Source organism: Xyrauchen texanus, chromosome 26, assembly GCF_025860055.1.
Source record: "Xyrauchen texanus isolate HMW12.3.18 chromosome 26, RBS_HiC_50CHRs, whole genome shotgun sequence".
In the NCBI taxonomy this organism is placed as follows: domain Eukaryota; kingdom Metazoa; phylum Chordata; class Actinopteri; order Cypriniformes; family Catostomidae; genus Xyrauchen; species Xyrauchen texanus.
This window is the reverse complement of record NC_068301.1, coordinates 38152266-38174025: the sequence shown is the minus strand read 5'-3', so window position 1 is coordinate 38174025 and position 21760 is coordinate 38152266. Positions and strand designations below refer to the sequence as shown.

Sequence of the window (21760 nt, the reverse complement as noted above, 5' to 3'; positions counted from 1 at the left end):
AGAATCAAAAGCATTGATGCAAAACACTGATTAAAATGCATCTTGTTGCTGCTTCTTCCACTGTTTGCATGTGAATGATGGGTTGTTATGCCTTTAAACCAAAACACAGAGGCAGATCTTATCCCTCTACGGTTCATATTATGTTCTAATATAAAATATCTTTTTGAAAAATTCTACATTTCAACAGTCAGGAAAGTTCTTCTGTAATTAGGCATCTTTTGCTCTAATGAATTAGTCTTTTCTGCCCTTAAAGTGTCTTGTTTGCAAACACCATAAGTCTTAGAGACACCAAATTTGGCAGGATGATCCCAATTACTAAAATCCCCCCACCCTGTGTGGCGCTATTATACACACTTTTATATTTTCGCTATCTCCGCAACCAGATGGGCTAGAATAATTGTGCCATAAATTTTCCATAAAATGTTCTACACTTAGAACAACTACAATCTCAAATTAAGTCTATAGGTACTATTTTTTATATATATTGTTCTTAAAAGCCAAGTTCATCCTCACTGCTAGTCCATGTTGCTTTACATAGAATAGGGATGTCCCGATAATGACACTGGTATCAGAATCGGCTCCAATGCCAAAAAAACGATACCATCTGATTTACAAATGTCAGTACGGAAACATTCAGTGCACAAATTAAAATCACATTATTTCCTAGTGTAATAATTAAATAGCAAGTGCTACGATTTAGTGAGATAAATATATATTTTGTATGTGCTGTGCTTTTTAAAGTGAATATATATAATATATGAACCTGGCTGCTCATACCAAGGTGCTCTCAAACACCATCATGAGCATCATGTGCTCTGTTAGTAGCAGATGACAGTGAACAGAGCGCTAATTCACTTTTGTAGTGTGCAGCACATGCAGACTACATATGTATTAAATTAAATAGCAGCCTCTTGTGGTTTAAAAATCACACTGGGTGACGTAGTGACCTGCATTTCTGGAGGTGAGAAGCTAATGTCAATAACACATACATGTGGAAAGGCCTTAACTCCAAAATAAAAGCCACTGGCAAAACAAAATTCAAAGTTCAAACTTTAAGTGGGGAAACAAATGTACGACAGAAATATATCACTACTGTATTTTACTGTAATTTGAATTGTGCTGTGCGGATCTGTATACAAATATTTTTGATAAAAATAATACAATAACAAAAACACCATATTATTGATTTCTTTAAAGACTGCCTTTTTATTTCTAACTATGTCATTTGTTGTATTTTTATTTTTTTTCTAAACAGTGTGAAAGTGAAGGAAATATTATATGTTGCCATATGTTAACACCATACCATTTGATGGAAGAGGTTAAATGGTTTTATAGAGACAAAGGAGTAAAATGAAGTTGAAACTGCCCTTGCCTCTGCTATGACATTGATAAGATCGTGTGCTGTGGCTGCGGGTCTGGCTCTCAGCATGGCGATGAAAATACAGCTCAGCTCCTAATCTCCTAATGTATGTTCCCTCGTCCTTGGGCAGGGCATATGGGAGAAAGGTGAGACCTTATCAGCATTTATGAATTTATGGAAAATATTTCTGCACTGAAAATTTCCAGTTTGGGCTCTCCCTCTCTTTTTCTCTAGCGTTCTCTCACCCACCCACTCGCTCCTTCTCCCTCGCCTTCTAGAAGTGTTCCTATCCAACTTCATGCGAGTTTGTGTGAAAAGTGTGGATGTTACAAAGCAGTTGGCAGGAGTTTCTCAGTATTAGAGGCATGTTTTTTAGAATTATTGCTTCTTTTTAGGCCACATACGTACGTTGACAAGCCAATGACGCTGATATGAAGTCTATTTATATTTATTCCTGAAAGCCTTGCGGAATCATACTTTTCATACATTAAAGGGATAGTTCACCCAAAAATTATCTGATCATTTACTCACCCTCATGCCATCTGAGATGTGTATGACTTTCTTTCTTCTGCAAAACAGTTTTGAAGATTTCAAAGTCTTCAAGCTCAGCAGGTCCTTAGAATGGGAGTGGATGGTGATTAGATATTTGTAGGTCCAAAAAGCACAGATTGTCAGCATAAGAGATTGTCAATCCATCTCCAGTGGTGACATTAATGTCTTCTAAAGAGAATCGATCACACTGTGTTTGAAAAAAAGTATATGTATGCACTTTTTAAATATAAAAGACCAGTCAGGCATAAATGACCGAATTTACCCATGTGACGCAAGCGCGTTGGCATGTCCATTCCTCAATGTCTGACTTGAAGCGATCTTTTATAGTTAAAAAGTGCATAAATATAGCACAAAAAGTGATCGATAAATATATTCAAACTATCGCAAATCGGTTTTAAGCATGAAAACACCAATATGGAAAATCGATTTAATTTGTAATTAATTATCAACACATTTGTATTCAAATGTACAATCCAGAAATAATGATATCAACAGAATGTAGAAGGGTTGGCACTCCTAAGAACATGTAATATTTTATTCCTAATAATTCTCGTTCTCACATTGAGGAAAATCTGTCATTGTAGACGAGACAGTTGTGAAACCGGCACTTACCAATAGGTTACACAATGAGGGGAAACCATCCAAAATGCTTTGAAATCAGGAAACTTTGACTTCTGAGACATTGGTATGGTATCCATAAGGCTGCGCTATTGATTGAGTTAAGATTGAAATCGTAACATGGTCTTGCTTGATTACGAAAACATGAAAGGCTGCATTTAAAAATAGACCACATCGGCGCTTCAGTCAGCGCTTCATTCAGTGGTAAGCAAGCGGCGCCCTCTAGCGGTCTGATTGGCATTTTCCATTAGCCATTACACCACGATTAACCTTAAAAGGGCGTTTTGTTCCTTTGAAACTGTTTAATTTTCCATGGTGTGGTTGACATTTCTGTGGAATTGCCCAACATATGCATTATATGAATTTGTGATGTTCTATTATATACAGTAAAAACATGTGAGTTTTATTGTTTTGAACTGAATTTTCTTTTTGTATCTTTCAGTGTAGCTCTCTTTAACATGTTGTCCTGTCATGTGTTCAACAGATCCAATCCAATAGATATTATTATTTGTTTGAACAGAGAAATAGCTTTTGTAGCTCTTTGTACAATTTTAAAACATAATTTCTGAACAAAACAATGAGAAAATAAGGTAAGTGGCAAAAAAAATCGGTATTGGCATCAGTAAATAGTTTTTGTTTAAATCGATATTGGCTAAACATTTTTTATATCGGTGCATCCCTAAAGAAAAGCGCTAGACAAATTAAACTGAGTTGACTTAATAACCGTACTAGATTTGTTTCCAAATCTCATTTATGAGGTTCCATAATATTTCAGATGTTGCCTTAGAAGGTTGCTGCCTATGTAGATAGTAGACTTTTCAAAGTTTTCTCAGCAAATAAGGAACAGTGTAATTTCTGAGTCTCAGATAGCCAGCAGTGTTTTGATGGCGTGACCTCCCTTCTCTTCTCCTCTACCTGTCAGGGGCTGAAAATGACTCTAAAAACTGAGCGTGTGAAAAATTTCATTTGGTTCATGGTCCCTGTGCTTACACCCTTCAGCTGTGAGCGGCGGTTTAGAGGGAGGCATGTTCGTGCATGCGCCTGTAGGAGGAGGGAAGGAGGAAATTAATATGTTCTGAGAAATGGAGCCAGTGCCTCCAGAAAGCTCAGACGTGATTACAGCAGCATGGGTGGCGGGCATGAACGGAACTGTGATTGTATGTTGGAGGTGTTTGAAAGGTCCAGACATTATTATTATTTCAGGCTAAAGTCTCTCAAGTTGTACAAGCCACCAAAGAACTGAACACAGATATGCCTAGATGTCTGAAGCAATATCAGTGCGTTAAAACAGATGGGATGTTCAGGTTTATTTGATTCACATTTATCCACAGAATATGTAAAATACATTTTAAAGTCAACATAGAATGGCATTTGAATTATTTTATTTCAGTCGTGAAACTCTACTTGGCGCAAGCTGAAAGGTCCTTTGACATGAAATCTGTTAAACCAGTCAACATGCACGATGTAGCTCATAGGTCCTTGGACAGGCAATCTGTTAGCCAATCAACTTGCTTACTACCTCTTTGTCTATCTTTTAAAGTGCCTCAGTTGTTTTGAAGTTAAAGCAGATTCACTGCAGCATGCTATGAGAGTTTTTTGTTTCTCTGACACCCTCCTCCTCCACAGCATCACTTGTCTAGATCTGCTTCACTGGGATCTCTCAGATGTTTAATTGTGTAGCAGCAACTTGTCCTACATGTGTAAGTATATATACTCCACCAAGACCAAACCTACTTACTTGTCATATCCATCGGCACGGCAAACTTCTCCTGTGCACAGTGTTCCGGCACCTCTGATTCCAAAAAGAAAACATAGTAGGCCATTCTGTGATAGATGATATTTACACTAAGTGCATATAGTGATAGATACTATTTACACCCCTGTTTAAATACTAACATTAAGAATGGGGGCATCACTGCAGTGTTTTTATTGTGTAAAACCACAAACAATTCTCTCAATATTCCCAACCTTCACTGTGACCAAATCACTGCCAGGAATCTCTTTAATTTATTGTTTTAAGTAGTATTCTAGGAAATATTAAGAGAGGAGACATGGGAAAAAGTGGGACAAAAGACGGCATTCAAACTCTGATTGTCAACATGACAATGTCAAGTCAAGTCATTTTTAATGCCAATATTAGTTAGTTGCAGTGCAAGTCATGGTTGTAAAGTCCATCGTAGTAGAGTTAATTGTCATCACTCAGCAACATGTAGTAGTGGGAGTCGGACAACAGGCGGCACAGGATTTGGACATCATGCAGAACCAGAGCTGGATCTGGCAGGGTCTGTAACCTCAGGATATGTATCCCAAGGTTAATACAGGGAAACAAATGGAATAATAATTAGTGTAGATGCAAATTCACTTTTAAACAGGATTATAGAATATGAGCTGTGTTTCCAGTTCCGGCAGACCTAAGTAATGCATCATAACTATGAGTTGATGGATAAATTAGTTGTATGCCTGGCTGAAAATATGAGTCTTTAGTCTAGACTTAAACTGAGAGAGAGTCCCAATCCATCTTCGGAAGACTATTCTGTAGTCAAGAAGCCAAATAGATTTTGATATTCTAGGTATTATATATAGGCCAGAATTTTGTGATCTTAATGAACGTGATGGAATATAGCGTGATAGAAGGTCACTTAAGGACTGTGGAGCTAGACCATTCAAAGCTTTGTATGTAGATAGATGTATTTTAAAATGAATACAAAATTGAACATAGCCAATGTAACGATGATAAAAGTCAGCACTCTGGCAGCTGCATTTTGAACCAATTTAAGTTTATTTATTAAACTTCCCGGACATCCATTACAATAATTTAGTCTTGAGGTCATGAATGCAGGAATTAGTTTTTCGGCATCAGCAACAAAGAGCATGTGTTGTAATTTAGCAATATGTCTTAGGTGGAAGAATGCTGTTCTACAAACAGACTGGTATCAAATATAACACCTAAGTTGTTTGCTGTTGAAGATGATGTAACAGTACATCTATCGATAGTCAAATTATATTTTAACGGCTTAATTTTAGAGGTTTTTATTCCAATAATTAGTACCTCTGTTTTGTCGAAATTGAGTATAAGGGCATTTCTAGCCATCCAATCTTTGAAATCATTGATACAATCTGCTAATTTGTTGAATTATGAAATTTCGTCTGGTTTCTAGGAAATATAATGTTGGGTATTGTCGGCATAACAGTGAAAACCAATTCCATGGTTCCTGATAATGTCTCCCAAGGAAAGCATATATGAGGAGAAAAAGAGAGGCCCTAAAACTGATCCCTGTGGCACTCCATACTTAACTTAATTTCCTAATTTACACAGACAAAGTGGTAACAGTCAGATAAATAGGACCTAAACAAAGCTAATGCCTTTCCACATATGCCAACTTAATTCTTCAGCCTATTCAAGAGAATGTCCTGATCTAGAAGAGAAATGCAGCAGCGATCAGACAATAAGAGCAAGTCAATTGTAACTCTGATAAGTGCAATGTCTGTATGGTGATGGGACCTAAATCCTGACAGAAATTATTCATATATACTATTTTTTGTAAAAGTGAACATAGCTGGGAGGACACTACCTTTTCTATGTTTTTTATCATTTTAATGTTAGTGCTCATGATTTTATACATATACTGTAAAGTTACATTTCATGTCTTTTAATGAGGAAAAAATGACTGTGTGCACTTTTGTGTCTTGTGTTGATAATACATTTTTGTGGTAATCAACATTATCCCACAAATGCTGTCGACTAAGCATAACTTCAATTGAACTCAGAATATATATTTAAGCAACTAGATTATTTAAGAGTAATCGTAAGTTCCTCCTTATGATTGCCCACCCCTAAACCTAGGTGACGTCAGCTGAAAAGGAAGGCCTTTTCAGAAGCGGAGGAAAATTATATTTCGATGAAACATTACGAAGTCAAACATTTTTATTTTGTTAATTACGTGTATAGATGGATTGTACAAAATAAGTCTAGGAATATACTGGAAATGAAGGGTATGGTGTTGAAGTAAAAAGACATATTCCTAGTTTGGTTAGCTCATTCGTATGTTTCCAACACATTTTCAATGTGAAATTACTGAAGACTTCTGCACCGCATGGGACTGAAATATTCTTAAGTGCTCAGACCATGACATGCTAACATTGCTGATTTGTGCAATCCGCTACACCAACCCAATTATAACCTTCCAAAAACACAAAGAATACTATTATAGTTATGCATCCAATTTCCATCCAAAATACTGCATTCAGTGGCATTGAAATTGCATAGGTCTATAGTATAATAGTACATCCAAAAGTTTCAAAGAATTGAGTTCTTCCAGGAAACAACTCTTTTTCATTTGTGACTGTCACAGCGATTCAACCGCAGGCAATGACATGATCTGCATAAAGACTGTCAGATGGACTTTTGATTTAAGAATCCTCTTTTGTCCTGCGCTCTATTTAAGCTCCGGCTCTAAAGTCCGTTCCATGAGAGCGCTCATGCATACTAACCTGACAGTCCGGATGAAAACACATGGCCATGTTCTCTTGCAGAGGGTGAAACTACAAACTTGTCTTCAGCAGGTTGTTGTTTGAACTCTCAAGCGGAATAAAACAACAAACTTTACATTTTCAATGCAAATGGAGGGCAACTGTCACTTTTCGAACTTAGTTATGTCACCCTTTTCCAGATATACTCAATAAAGGTGATTATCCATGGACTTCTATAGACATGTACCATGACAGTAACGTGGTTTTATGGACAAATATCATGGTTGTACCCTGGTTTTTGGATGTACCATTCCAGTATTGTGAACAGGTACCATGGAACATTACATTTATTACATTCATAACATTACATTCATAACATTTAACACTATTACATTCTTTGGAGTAGCATGTCAATTCAAAGGTACACAATTATGGTAATTGTCATCATCTGATAGCATCACTGTACAATGCAAGGTAACAATTTAATCAAATATTGCTACTGAAAATGAGAAAAAGATCCAGATATCTAAAATGCCCCTGTAGTTATTCCCCTGGTTTTTATCTAATATTTAACATTCAATATATATTTTATTATATTCTCGTCTAGTCATATCTAGTGATGGGTTTAGTGCCTCTGTAGACACTGTAATGTCCTTAATCCTCCTATTGTATTGAAAAAGGTCACGTCCTATTGGTATTCACGGTCATTTTTGACATTTTAGATTTTTTATTTTTTTTTGATAATGATGATGATAATTTCTTCTTTCCTGAAGTAAGAACAATACAATTATGCATGTATTTTGAGATGTTATGCTATATTGATCTTATTTACATGTGAATTTCTTAATTTCAGAATTCATTTGTATATCCAAAAAAGCACATTTATGAAAATAAATTTACAAATTCGGAACCAACATTTCTATAAGTTGAAACATGATGAAAATATGAGAATGTAACATAAATTAGAGGCAGATTCTGCCATCTAGTAAACAAAATATAAATAACATGCAAAAGTAGCAGTCAATATAGCTGTAGTCTCCTACTGTGTAGTCTGATGGCTTGTTGTAACCTAATTTAATATTGTATAACAAGATATTAATTTATATATATATATATATATATATATATATATATATATATATATATATATATATATATATATATATATATATATATATAAATTAATATTTAGACATATATTTAGACATTACCAAACTATTATATGTCAAAGTTTAGTATTTCAGATCTGATTTGAAGTGTCAGTTTTTGCAGTTAATGTCATTATGCTTGCAATCAATCCTGACCATGGTGTTACAAAGAGAATACACAGAAGAAGCATTTTACTACCAATAATTTATTTTAAACATAAAAATTATCTAAAAATATATATAACGGCAAAATTCAGAAACTTAAATTAGAGTATAAAACAGAAGAATCAGAATTAACATTTTGCAAATTCAAGCATTCTATAGTAAAACATTATTTTGCAAACATATATGTAAATGTGTGTGTGTTGGGGGGTGTATTGTGTGGTTTACTAGGAATTTAGTTTCTGTTACAAACTTATAATTACAAGGGTATTATACTATAAATGTGGTTTATGAGGACATTTCTAGTGTCCCCATAATTCAAATCACTTAAATAACATACTAAACTTTTTTTTTTAATGTAAAATGCAGAAAGTTTTTTGTGAGGGTTAGGTTTAGGGTTAGACGATAGAATCTTTAATTTCTTACAGTGTAAAAATCATTACGTCAATTAAGAGTCCTCATAAGGATAGCAGCACCAACATGTGTTGTCTCATCTGTTCATTTGTGTGACTGGGTGTGCATGTTCCCCTTCTGTCGCTCTCTCCACGTTGTGTCGGAGAAGCGACACTAGGGGTCTCTCTTGAGCGCCGATATCCACCTCTGATCTATGAAAAAAGGCCAATGAGAGTTGGCAGCCAGTATTTGCATGTCCGCCCCGGACATACGGGTATTTAAGCGGCGCAAATACGGGAGTTCATTCAGAAAATTTCTTCGGAGCCGATGGTCTGTTTGCAGTTTGCTGCGAGTTTACACACCACTACGTTCCTGTTTCCTCTGACGATCTGCATGCTGTTGGATTTGACGGCGCACAACAGCGGCTTTCTCCTTCTTGCATGGCGTGCATTGTTGCCCCTGAGTGCTTCGACAGCGCAGACACACACACATACTGTGTATTAAAAGAGTTATTTCCCTTAAAAGAGTGAATTTCTCTAAAAGAGCAAAACACAGCGCGTTGAGCGTCCTTTTCAGGACGCGTCTTTTCAAGATGCCCTTCCGCCCCTGTGTTGTTCCTGGATCGCGGTAGATGCCTCTCTGCTTCAGACGGCCACAGAGCTGTCTCGTGTGTTTGGGCGCGATCACACCGAGGCAGCGTTTGTGGATGGTTCATGTTCTCACTGCGAGAACATGACCATGACCACGTTAGCGATCGCGGCTTGCTTTCAACAGAAAGCAAGCCACCCCAGCTGCACCCGCATTGTTCCTTCTTCCCACGGGATTGAGGATGATGCGTTTGGCGCTGGAGGCGATTTGAGGCGGCAGCGGGTGCAGTTTCACCGGGTAGCCCCAGCGAACCTCCCGTTCCCGACACGCTCACTTTCAGCGGCGATAGCGGCTCGCCTCACGGCCTGGCTGTCTATCCTCCCGAGCCCGAAGCAGATGAGCTCGCCGCCGCATCGGAGAGTGAGATGTCTGATGCCGAGGACTCCCCTGGACTGCCGCCTCGGGCCAGCAGGCCCAGGCTGAGGCCGGCAGCTCAGATGTCTGACATGCTTTCCCAGGCCGCCCGTGGCGTGGGGTTGGATTGGAACCCTCCATCCTCCCCACAGCCTTCACGGTTGGATGACTGGTTCCTGGGGGCAGCGCGCCGTTCGCGCCACGCATCCCCGGTCCCGTTTTCCCGGAGGTGCATGACGAGCTGGCGTCTACGTGGAGAGCCCGCTCTCCGCTTCGTCTAGGTGCCACCAGCTCCACTCTCACCACCCTCGACGGCGGAGAGCGCCACGGATACTGGGCGATTCCCCAGGTCGATAGGGCAGTTCGCGTACCATCTATGCCCGGTAGCCCTACCTCCTGGCGTGGCCACCCGTACTCCCATCCAAGCCCTGTAGGACAACATCCTCGCTCAACGCGAAGGCCTACAGTCGCGGCTGGACGCGCTGCCTCCGCCCTGCATGCGATGGCCCTCCTGCAAGTCCACCAGGCCAAAGCACTCAGAAACATGCACGGGGGTGGACCTGATCCTGATGTGCTGCAGGAACTGCGCTCAGCGACCGACCTCGCCCTGAGAGCGACGAAGGCCACAGCGCAGGCACTCGGACAGGCGATGGCCACCCTAGTGGTCCAGGAACGCCATCTCTGGCTCAACCTGGTCGAGATGCGTGAGGCCGACAAGAACCGCTTCCTAGATGCACCTGTCTCCCAGATTGGCCTTTTCGGTGACACTGTCGAGGACTTCGCCCAACAGTTCTCCACGGTGAAGAAGCAGACGGAGGCCATCAGTCACATCATGCCCCGCCGCACACCTGCTGCTACGGGCCCTGCCCCGTCTGCTCGCCGAGGGCGTCCCCCTGCGGCGAAGAAACCAGCTCCTGCTCCGCCTCAACCCGGGCCCAGCTCTCAGCCCCGGCATCAAGCACCCCGCAGGTGGCGCACGCCCCCTGTCTCACGAACCCCCTCTAGGACCCGGAAGGCTCCCAAGCGTTCCTGAGACAGTCGACCCAGAGCCGAAGACGTTAGCTCCAGAGGTGGTAAGACCGCTCCGTCCCCCGGTGGAGGGCGGGAGGAGAATCCTTTGTTTTTCATTTGCCACACCCCTGGCGGGGGCTGTGGTACCCACATTCTCAATAAAAGAGCTATTTCCTTTGCCTCTGGGTCACCTGGCCCGCAAATGCCGTTCTCATGGCAATCTGCTTTCAGACTACGACAGTCCGGTACACGGACGCGGCGATCCGCCTTCCGCCTGCCCACGACTGTCCCCTGGCCGGCCGGTTCAGGCGAGTCCAGAGGGCGCCAACATCAGACCTCCTCCTCAGTCACGAACCCGCCCCTGCCGGGCGCGCGAGCAAGGTAAGTGCTTTGAGTCTATTCTCAGCACCTCAGCCTCAGGCCGCAACGAAGCCCCCGATGCTGCATTACCTGTTACGCCCCGCTGCGAGGCCCCGCCGGGTACGTCCAAAATACTCGTCCCTTTGGTGCCCCTAGCGCAGAGCTGGGAAGAGTGGTTTTCGCTTCCCAACGCGTCACGCTGGCTGCACCGGACCATTCGACTCGGTTACACAATTCAGTTTGCCCGGCTCCCGCCCCCCTTCAGGGGCGTCTGCTTTTCCGCAGTACACGCCGAGCATGCCAGTTCCCTGCGCACGGAAATCGCGACCCTCTTAGCCAAGGGCACAGTAGAGCCCGTCCCTCCAACCAAAATGAGGAAGGGTTTCTACAGCCCTTACTTCATTGTACCCAAGAAAGGCGGTAGACCTGAAGGACGCGTACTTCCACGTCTAAATTCTGCCACGACACAGACCCTTCTTACGGTTCGCGTTCAACGGCCAGGCGTTTCAGTACAAAGTCCTCCCCTTCGGCCTGTCTCTGTCCCTTCGCGTCTTCACGAAGGTCGCAGAGGCGGCCCTTGCCCCGCTACGAGTAGCCGGCATCCGCATTCTCAACTACCTCGACGACTGGCTCATCCTAGCACACTCTCGAGAGTTATTATGCACACACAGAGACCAGGTGCTGCGGCACCTCAGCCACTTGGGGCTTCAGGTCAACTGGGAAAAGAGCAAGCTCACTCCGGTTCAGAGCATCTCTTTTCTCGGGTTGGAGTTAGACTCAGTCTCAATGACAGTACGTCTCACGAGTGAGCGTGCTCAGTCTTTGATGGACTGCCTCGCTTCCTTCAAGCCAGGCACAGTGGTCCCTCTAAAACTTTTCCAGAGGCTCCTGGGGCATATGGCGTCCTCCGCGGCGGTCGCGCCGCTGGGGTTGATGCATATGAGACCACTCCAGCACTGGCTACAGACTCGAGTCCCGAGACAAGCATGGCACCACGGCACGCATCGGGTAAGGATCACCCCCGCCTGCCTCAAAACACTCCGACCCTGGACAGACCTCTGCTTTTTACGGGCAGGAGTGCCCCTGCAGCAGGTGTCCCGACGCGTTCTGGTCACAACCGACGCCTCCCGGTCCGGGTGGGGTGCCGTGTGCAGCGGGCACGCAGCAGCGGGCCGTTGGAAAGGGGCCCCGCTGCTTTGGCACATCAACTGCCTGGAGTTGCTGACCGTCCTTCTTGCTCTCAGGAAGTTCCTCCCGTTAGTTCGGGACAAACACGTCCTCGGACAGCACCACGGTGGTGGGATCGGTCAGCACCACGGTGGTGGCGTACATAAATCGCCAAGGCGGTGTACGCTCCCGCCACATGTCACAACTCGCCCGCCGTCTCCTCCTATGGGGCCAGCAGCGACTCAAGTCGCTGCGTGCCACTCACATCCCCGGCAAGCTCAACGTCGTAGCGGACGCGCTATCACGACAACGCCTGCCCGGCGGGGAGTGGAGGCTTCACCCCCAGTCGGTCCAGCTGATTTGGGAACGGTTTGGCAAGGCCCAGGTAGACCTGTTCAGCCTCCCAGGAAACCTCCCACTGCCTGCTCTGGTACGCCCTAACAGAGGCTCCCCTCGGGACAGGCAGCTGGCACACAGCTGGCCCTCGGGGCTGCGCAAGTACGCATTTCCCCAGTGAGCCTTCTTGCACCGGTGCTGTGCAAGGTCAGGGAGGACGAGGAGCGAGTCACGCTAGTGGCCCCCTACTGGCCCACTCGGACTTGGTTCTCGGAACTCAGGCTTCTCGCCACAGCTCCTCCCTGGCGAATTCCCCTGAGAAAGGACCTCCTCTCTCAGGGACGGGGCACGCTCTGGCACCCGCGCCCAGACCTCTGGAACCTCCACGTCTGGTCCCTGGGCCGGGACGCGGAAGAGATAGCCGGCTTACCGGCGACCGTTGTGAATACAATCAACCAAGCCAGAGCCCCTCTACCAGGCACCTTTACGCCCTAAAGTGGTGCTTGTTCGCAGATTGGTGTTCTTCCCGAACTGAAGACCCGCAGAGATACGCGATCAAGTCAGTGCTCCTGTTCCTACAAGAGAGGCTGGACAGGAGGCTGTCCCCGTCCACCCTCAAGGTGTATGTTGCCGCCATTGCCGCCCACCACGATCCTGTAGACGGTAAGTCTTTGGGTAAGCACGACCTGATCCTCAGGTTCCTGAGAGGCGCCCGGAGGTTGAATCCCTCCCGGCCAGGCCTAGTTCCCTCCTGGGATCTCTCGGTAGTCTTGGCAGGACTCCAGAGACCTCCCTTCGAGCCGCTTGAATCAATTGGACTCAGGGCCCTCTCTCTTAAGACAGCCCTGCTGATCGCGCTCGCCTCTATCAAGAGGGACGAGCGTTCTCTGTCAGCAACACTTGCCTGGAGTTCGGTTCCGTGGATACGTCTGTGATCCTAAGACCGCGACCGGGCTATGTGCCCAAGGTTCCTACCACACCCTTCCGAGATCAGGTAGTGAACCTGCAAGCGCTGCCCCGGGAGGAGGCAGACCCAGCCCTTTCGTTGCTATGTCCAGTGCGCGCCCTGCGCATTTACCTGGACCGCACACAGAGCACCAGACGCTCTGAGCAGCTCTTTGTCTGCTTGAGGGACAGCAGAAAGGGAATGCCGTCTCCAAACAGAGGCTCGCCCACTGGGTTTTCGATGCATCACACTGGCTTATCACACCCAGGCTGTGCCCCTACCCTTGCGGGTCCGAGCTCACTCAACAAGGGGTGTTGCGTCCTCGTGGGCACTGGCCAAGGGCACCTCCCTAGCAGACATCTGTAGAGCCACGGGTTGGGCAACACCCAACACCTTTGCGAGGTTTTACAACCTCCGCGTTGAGTCGGTTGCGTCTCGTGTTTTCTCAGGTCCGAGCCCGTAGAACTCGGTAACACGTAGACTGACCGGCCGGGTGGATCGCTTGCGCCCAGCGCCCTTTCCTGGCGTCAAGGTTAAGTAGTGCGCCCTTTTTTTCCCAGGGCGCCCCACTCCGAGTCGGGACCCTGGTCGATTCCTCCCCAGCCCTCCGGGTCCGCGGTTCAGCAGAGGAACTCGCCGACCCAAGCCACTGCGGGTATCCTGATGGCTACCCTGTACTGGTATAGGTGCTCCGCAGGTAAGGCCTCCTGCTCGGACTCCCCTGTGTGTATTCCACGGTTCTGTCCCTTCACGAGCGGACCCCGTGTCTCCCTTAGGCAGTTACAGCTGCCCGGTCGCCGTGCTGTAGCAGCTCCCCCTTTCGAGGCTGGATCTACCACCGCACCATACTTTCCACACGAGCCCCAAGGCGGCCGTGTGGCGTGTCTACCACTTTTCCTCCCCAAGTAAAAGGGCAGGTGTGGTCTCCGCAAGGTCTGGGTAAGACCCCTTCCCTATATGCGTGTAAGGGCCCCGGCCGTGATTGCTCTATGCGAGAAACATAGAGAGAAAGAGGCCCAGCCAGGCTGGCCCGTTCCCATGTTGGCAAACATCGCCTTGTTCCCTCTCAGGGTAACTAGAAGGATCCCGATGTTCTTATGGGGCATTGGGGAAGGGTACGTGCAGCCAGGTACAGACGATGCGCGGCACTGGATGAAATCCCTGCCCGCCTCTGTATCGGCGGTTCACGTACACGGTTCAGCGCATGGCAAGATTGGAATGGGTCCCCTAGTGTCGCTTCTCCGACACAACGTGGAGAGAGCGACAGAAGGGGAACGTTTGGTTACGTATGTAACCTCCGTTCCCCGAGGGAGGGAACGACACGTTGTGTCTTTCCTCCACCATGTCGCTGAACCGAGCCACTGTTGTGGCCGGACCATTTCCGGCTCCTCAGAAAAATCCTGAATGAACTCCCGTATTTGCGCCGCTTAAATACCCGTATGTCCAGGGGCGGGATATGCAAATACTGGCTGCCAACTCTCATTGGCCTTTTTTCATAGATCAGAGGTGGATATCGGCGCTCAAGAGAGACCCCTAGTGTCGCTTCTCCGACACAACGTGTCGTTCCCACCCTCAGGGAACGGAGGTTACATACGTAACCAAACGTTTTGCACTGAGGATATTTTAGAACATCACTCTGAAATTTCTGTCTGTTTTTTTTTCTGCATTGTTGCTGATTTATTGATTGTATTTGACAGATACAAAAAAATAATAATAAAAAAAATTGCTCTGTTTTTTGGTCTTTCCCATTCATTTTTAATGGTTGGTCAATTTTTACTGCATATACATAAATGTGTTGTTTTGTTGTAATTTTTTGTTTATGACTTTTTAGACTTGTCGAATCAACCCAATTGTTTTTTTTTTTTTGTTCAGATGGATGGAGGAAAAGTCACTGAGTCTTGTACTGCTCAGATAAAGAAAACATTTTTATTCAATTTATTTTGGTCAAAAAGGACCAAATATTTTGGATGGTTAAACTGTCCGATATCTGTATTTGCAGTCTGACACTGGTACCGTGGAACCACCACAGCACTTTTTTTGTTTCCTTTTTTTAAAATAAAATGTTTTAGATCATTATTTTTGCAATGATATTTGGTATTAAGACGTATTAAGATGTTATCTGGAGACTGGCATCACTTTACTTGTTTGCCATGAGTGTTTAATTCCTCTTGGCTAAACTTACAGTGTGGCTCATTGAGTCTCTGTAAGTTCTGCTGAAGTTCTAAATGTATGAATAGATGTGCTTCACATGATAAATAAGGCCAGCTCAGCAGTTGTGTTCCTAACAGATGTTACAACAGCTTTGGGTTTATTTTTATGAATTGCAAAAAGCAAGACACTCAAATTTAACATTAATGTGTGCCACCTGTTACGACAATTAGAGAATGTTATTTTGCTGAACTTCAGCCAAGAAAACAACATATTAAACTTCAATAAAGTGTCACATGTACGACATACCATTAGATGCTTTCCAGTAATGTGTTTGTCTAGGGGTGTTTGCTAAGGCTAGCATTGCTGTTATCTTTGCTCATACTGTACTTGATATTAGAGATTTGAACAAATACCATAGTTATATCTCATCCAGCACCATTTGTGCTAAAGAAATCCCAGAAATCTGATAGATTTACAATGAAGTAGGGACTCGAGCCATATCTAAAGACCAGAATATGATAGAGACTTGGGCAGAGAGAGGTGGTCTCCTTTGATTTGGGGACGCAAACAGCCTACTCGCAACCACCCACGACACACTAGCAACAGCATAGAACCAGGCAGAACCACTCAGAACACTTTAGCAACTACATAGCAATGCCCTGGGAACCACCTACAGTGGCAAGAAAAAGTATGTGAACCCTTTGGAATTAGCTGTTTTTCTGCATTAATTGGTCATAAAATGTGATCTCATCGTCATTAATGATGAGATCACATTATAGACAAACAAAACGTGCTTAAGCTAACAACACATACAAAATTATAATCGTTCATGCCTTTATTGAACATACCCCATAAACATTCACAGTGCTGTAGAAAAAGTGAGTGAACCCTTGGATTTAATAACTGGTTGATCCTCCTTTGGCAGCAATAACCTCAACCAAGTGTTTCTGGTAGCTGCGGATTAGACTTGCAATACGTTCTGGAGGAATTTTGGACCATTCTTCCTTACAGGACTGCTTCAGCTCAGCCATTTTCTTAGAATGTCTGGTGTGAATGGCTCTCATCAAGGTCATTCCACAACCCCTCTGTTGGGTTAAGGTCTGGGCTGTGACTGGGCCACTCCAAAAGGTGGATTTACATTTTTTGGAAACCATTCTTTTGTGGATTTACTTCAATGTTTAGGGTGATTGTCCTGCTGCATCACCCAACTTCTACTGGGTGCACAGCCACCCTGACATTATCTTGAAAGATATCTTGATCTTTAGCTGTCACTCGAGGGTTCATTTGACCTCATTGAGCATTCTGCAGTGTGCCCTTTGAGTCATCTTGGCTGGACGGCCACTTCTGGGGACAGTAGCCATAATACTAAATCATCTCCATTTATTGACAATTTGTGAAACTGTGAACAGATGACTATTTAAGCTCTTCGAGATAACGTTGTAACCCTTTCCAGCTTAATGCAAAGCAACAGCTCTTGATCACAGGTCTACTGAGATCTCTTTTTGGCAAGGCATGGTCAGCAGATGCTTCTTGTGAAGTGTTTATTACAAGTCAAAGTAGCTCTAACCCACACTTCCAATTTCGTTTCATTAACTGGATGCTAGGTTTGCCAACTTCTGACTCTAATTAGCTTTTGTTGCCATCATTAGCCTAGGCGTTTACATACCTTTTTCCAACACAGACTGAATGTTTGAATGATGTATTCAAAATGTACAAGAAAAATACAACAATGTGGTTGTTATTAGTTGAAACAGATTGTGTTTGTTCATAATTGTAATTTAGATGAAGATCAAACCAGATTTTAAGACAAATTTATAGAAATGCAGGTAATTCCAAAGGGTTCACATACTTTTTCCTACCACTGTAGTACAGCCTAGAAACCGAATAATATCACTCTGTCTTCCATAAACAGCACCTGACCAACTGCAAAGCAATGCACTCAAAACCACTCAGAACATCCTAGCAACCACATAGCAACATGCTCAATACCACTCAGTGTCATGGTCCTGTCAGTCTGTCAGTCTGGATTTTGGTCTGACATTGGTGGCATCATCATCCCATGCCTGTCTTGTGTTTCATTGTCTGTCTTTATGTGAGCACGTGGTTTCGGTTGTATTCCCTGCCGTGCGCTCTTTATGTCAGGAGCACGGTGTATGGATCCCGACTTCCTGTCGGGTTTGATTTTGGTCTGTATCAGGATCCGGACACACGTACCCCATGTCTGTCTGTTACTGAAGTAGGTGCATCGTGCTTCAGTCATCTTGGCAGCATGCACTCTTATATAGTTTGTCTGGCTCTCATGAACGCGGGGGCGCCTCACGTCACACTCGGGTCACGACCTGACTTTATGTGCTGAGGTTCAGTCACTTCGGTCTAAGGTTGCGGGTGGGTGTGTGTGTGTGTGTGTGGCCGAACACTCGCACAGGTGTCCTGTCTTGTTTTTGTCGCCTGTTGCGTGCATTGTATGCCGTTTGCCTTGCGATGTATGCTCAGATTTCGTTTAGTGTGTGAATGCGTGGCATCGCTTTGTTTTCCGTTGCTACAAATGTTCTCGTCTTGTTTGTCGGTTGTCATGGGTGTATATTGCCTTATTGTCTTGGCGATGTGCGCTCATGCCATTCAGGTGTTTTATTATCTTGTGAGAGCATGTGGCTTTGTTTTGTTTCTGTATCACCAAGTGTTTCTCTGTCTTACGTCATACCCCGCCTCCTTGTTTGCTTAATATTAGTTTATTTGCCTCACCTGTCCCCTGTTAACCCGTCTGATTTCTCTCATAGAAACACACTCAAAACCACTTCTTGTATCTTTTATACCCAGAAATAGTTGTGTTCTCATGCTAATGCTCTTTATAAAGGCTAAGCATAATTATAAATAATTTTATCATCTCTAATTTGCTGGTAATTTATTATACCAATTAACACTCTCTACATCAGGGGTCAGTATTATATAAAAAAAATAACAATATTTAAAAGAAATATTATTATAAAAAATGTCACTGTTTTATTATATTACATCTAAATTCTAATTACTTCTAAAGCTACTCAAGTTATTCGGCCAAAAATAGTGCGTGGTTTTCTCATTTCGTTGTTAATGTTGTTTGATTAATAGCCTTTATATGACATAGCCTACTAGACAGTACTATCAATCTATCAATGTCAGTGATAGATTATATTAAAGGCTACGTTATAGACACACAGAATCTAGTAAGCAGAAATATTACATTTATCTCGACATGTTTCTTCAAATTAGAGGCAGGACTAATGCTGATATCTGGCTTGAGCAAGTTAAACTCACATGACAATTCAGACTATTTCATTGCGAAAAGCCCTTTCAGGTGCGGCCGTGATGTTCAGGGGTTGAACTGTGCTTGAGGCAATCCAGTTTTTTACATGTGATTTGATTTTACAGGAGCCACAAAACTCTCCCTAGTCAATCACGTTGATAGATAAAAATAAAACCAGGACAGGGATGTAGCGTGCACAGACGGTGGGAAAATAGCGCAGTAACAGTTACTGCACTTAAAATGTACTCAAGTAAAAACTACTTAAAAAAGTAAAATTCTTGGGAAAAAGTAGCTAACCTACAGTAAAGTGAGTATTTGTAATTTATTACTTTAAATCAAGGACGTGGCTCGGTTACAAAGATAATTCTCTGACTTTCCCGGTCATACGAACTTCATAAAGCACCATATCGAAACAACCCCAGGGGTAGTGGTACACATTCGTCCCTATCGATTACCCGATCACAAAATAAATGTGGATCGGTAAGAATGAAAGACCATGCTCAATATGGGGGTAATAGAAGTATCCCAAAGTGACTGGGCCAGCCCAGTGGTGCTGGTTCCAAAGGGCGACAGTTCGGTCCGGTTCTGTGTGGAAAGGCCAATGTGGTGTCAAAATTTCATTCGTATCCAATGCCTTGTATTAACAAACTGCTCGATCGGTTGTGTGTGGGCCACTTTTATTCGACACTGGATTTAACAAAGGGTTATTGGCAGATCCCCTTAACACCTATGTCCCATGAGAAAATGGCCTTCTCCACATCGTTTGGCTTACACCAATTCATGACCCTTCCGTTCGGTTTGTTTGGTGCCCCGGCTACATTTCAGCGCCTTATGGATCAAGTCCTCAGACCACACTTGGCGTACGCCTGTTTGGATGACATCATTATTTACAGTAATGATTGGCAGCGGCGCATGCAGCATCTGAGGGAGGTTCTGAGGTCGCTGCGACAGGCAGCATAAACATAATACAAGCAATTCCAGTGGTTTAATCCATGACTTCAGAATTTATATGACAGGTGTGGGTGAGAAACAGATCAATATTTAAGTCTAAGTATTTTTTGCTAGAAATTGTTCTCTCTGCCCAGTAGTTGACGATATGCATGAAGTATGTGATTCACCAAAAACCCCAAGAAGTGCACAATAGGATAGGTAGAGGTACGGTAACTTCCACTTGGGTCACGGGCAGGTGTGACCCCAAATTTATAAGAGACCCAAGACCAAAAAAGAGGGGAGTGATTATAGAGGGTTTGTGCATAATTATTCAGACGTCACTAGCCTGTTGAACAATATCACTAGAAAAGGAGCCCCAGACCCATTCCAGTGGTCGGAGCCGTGCCAACAGGCTTTTATGCAGGTAAAAGCTCTGCTTTGTGGCTTGCCGTGGTTACATGCTCCTGATATTGTTCTCTGTTTTGTTGTACAGACCGACGCATCAGACTGGGGGTTGGGAGCTATGTTGTCTCAGGTGGTCAAGGTGGAGCTGTATATCAGCCAGAAACTTTTAGAGGCGAGGTACAGCACCATTGAGAAGAAGTGTCTGGCCATCAAATGGGCAGTCTTCACCCTTCAGTACTACCTACTGGGACCAGTTTTCACTCTCTGTTCTAACCACGGCCCACTCCAGTGCCTCCATCGCATGAAGGATACCAATGTGTGGATCACCCATTGGTATTTGGCTATTGGCTTGTGGACTTCCTCTCCAGAAATTGGGGGGGGGGGGGTGTACTGGGCAGGCCGGATGGCTCCCTGGCCTGAGTTGGGCGGTGGAGGTATGTAGTGGTAAGGGCATGGTTGAGTGCCGGCTTGATAATGGAGAGCGAGATCATGAGATGAGAACAGTAAGGATCATCACCTGGCAATGGTTGTCTCTAACAGCTGTTTGTCATCACAGTGACAGTTGGAGTTGGATTTAGGAGCGAGCCAGACACCAGTGAGGAGAAGAGAGGCTACCACATCTGTGCTGAATTGTTTCCACGGAAAAGTGTGAATTTGAGTTTAAAATAAACAACGTTTGAGTTTGATTCGCCATCTCCCACTTCCTACTTTCCCCTAACTGTGTTGTTACAATGTTTACAATCTTTTGTTGCCACCTGTTGGCTAAAATCTTTATAGTTACAGATATTAATTAAAATTATCTAGCTGCAACACACCTGCACTGCTCTTAAATTTTAATATGGAATGCCACAAACACAAGTGGAGTGATATAAACTGTCAAGTGTTCCAGTGCTGATATGACTCCTTTTTCAGCACTCCTGCGATGACTCAGATTCAAGGACCGGAAATAATTCTTGTATAATAATGCATAACTACTATCACACAACAACATAATGCTATCCACAACACTGTAGCATCATGGTGGTGAGTTTTGCGCAGGCAAAAACCTTTTTCATCAGAAAGAAATCTGTTTGTAGGTCTTTAATTTGTACCTGCTACTGATTCTGAAGCTATTTGTTTTAAAACGGTGTCCTGCTGTATATATGTGTGTGTGTGTGTGTGTGTGTGTAGTACCCTGTTGGCTGACATTAGCAGTTAAATAACTCAGTGTCAGTGTGAGTAATGATGGGATGTACCAGAGCAGAGCTACTGATTACACTCTCTTTAAACTACACTACCCACAGTGCACTCTGCCCTGCTCAAATGCCACAGCAATCACTTATTCTCACTGCAGCTAAATGTGTGCTTTGCAGGAGATGCAATCATAGTTACTCAACACACAGGGTGAAACCTTTCTTTTATATGAGGTGTAATTTACCTTCAGGTTTAAAGCAGTCATTATACAGCATATGTTTTTTTCTTCTACT

The 21760-nt window shown here is 44.0% G+C and overlaps 1 protein-coding gene across 1 annotated transcript in view; it reads left to right on the top strand.

The window, feature by feature from the left end:
• Positions 1-21760, top strand: part of LOC127619505 (receptor-type tyrosine-protein phosphatase U-like) — a 432480-nt gene that overhangs the window by 151493 nt on the left and 259227 nt on the right. The gene's annotated exons all lie outside the window — the stretch shown is intronic.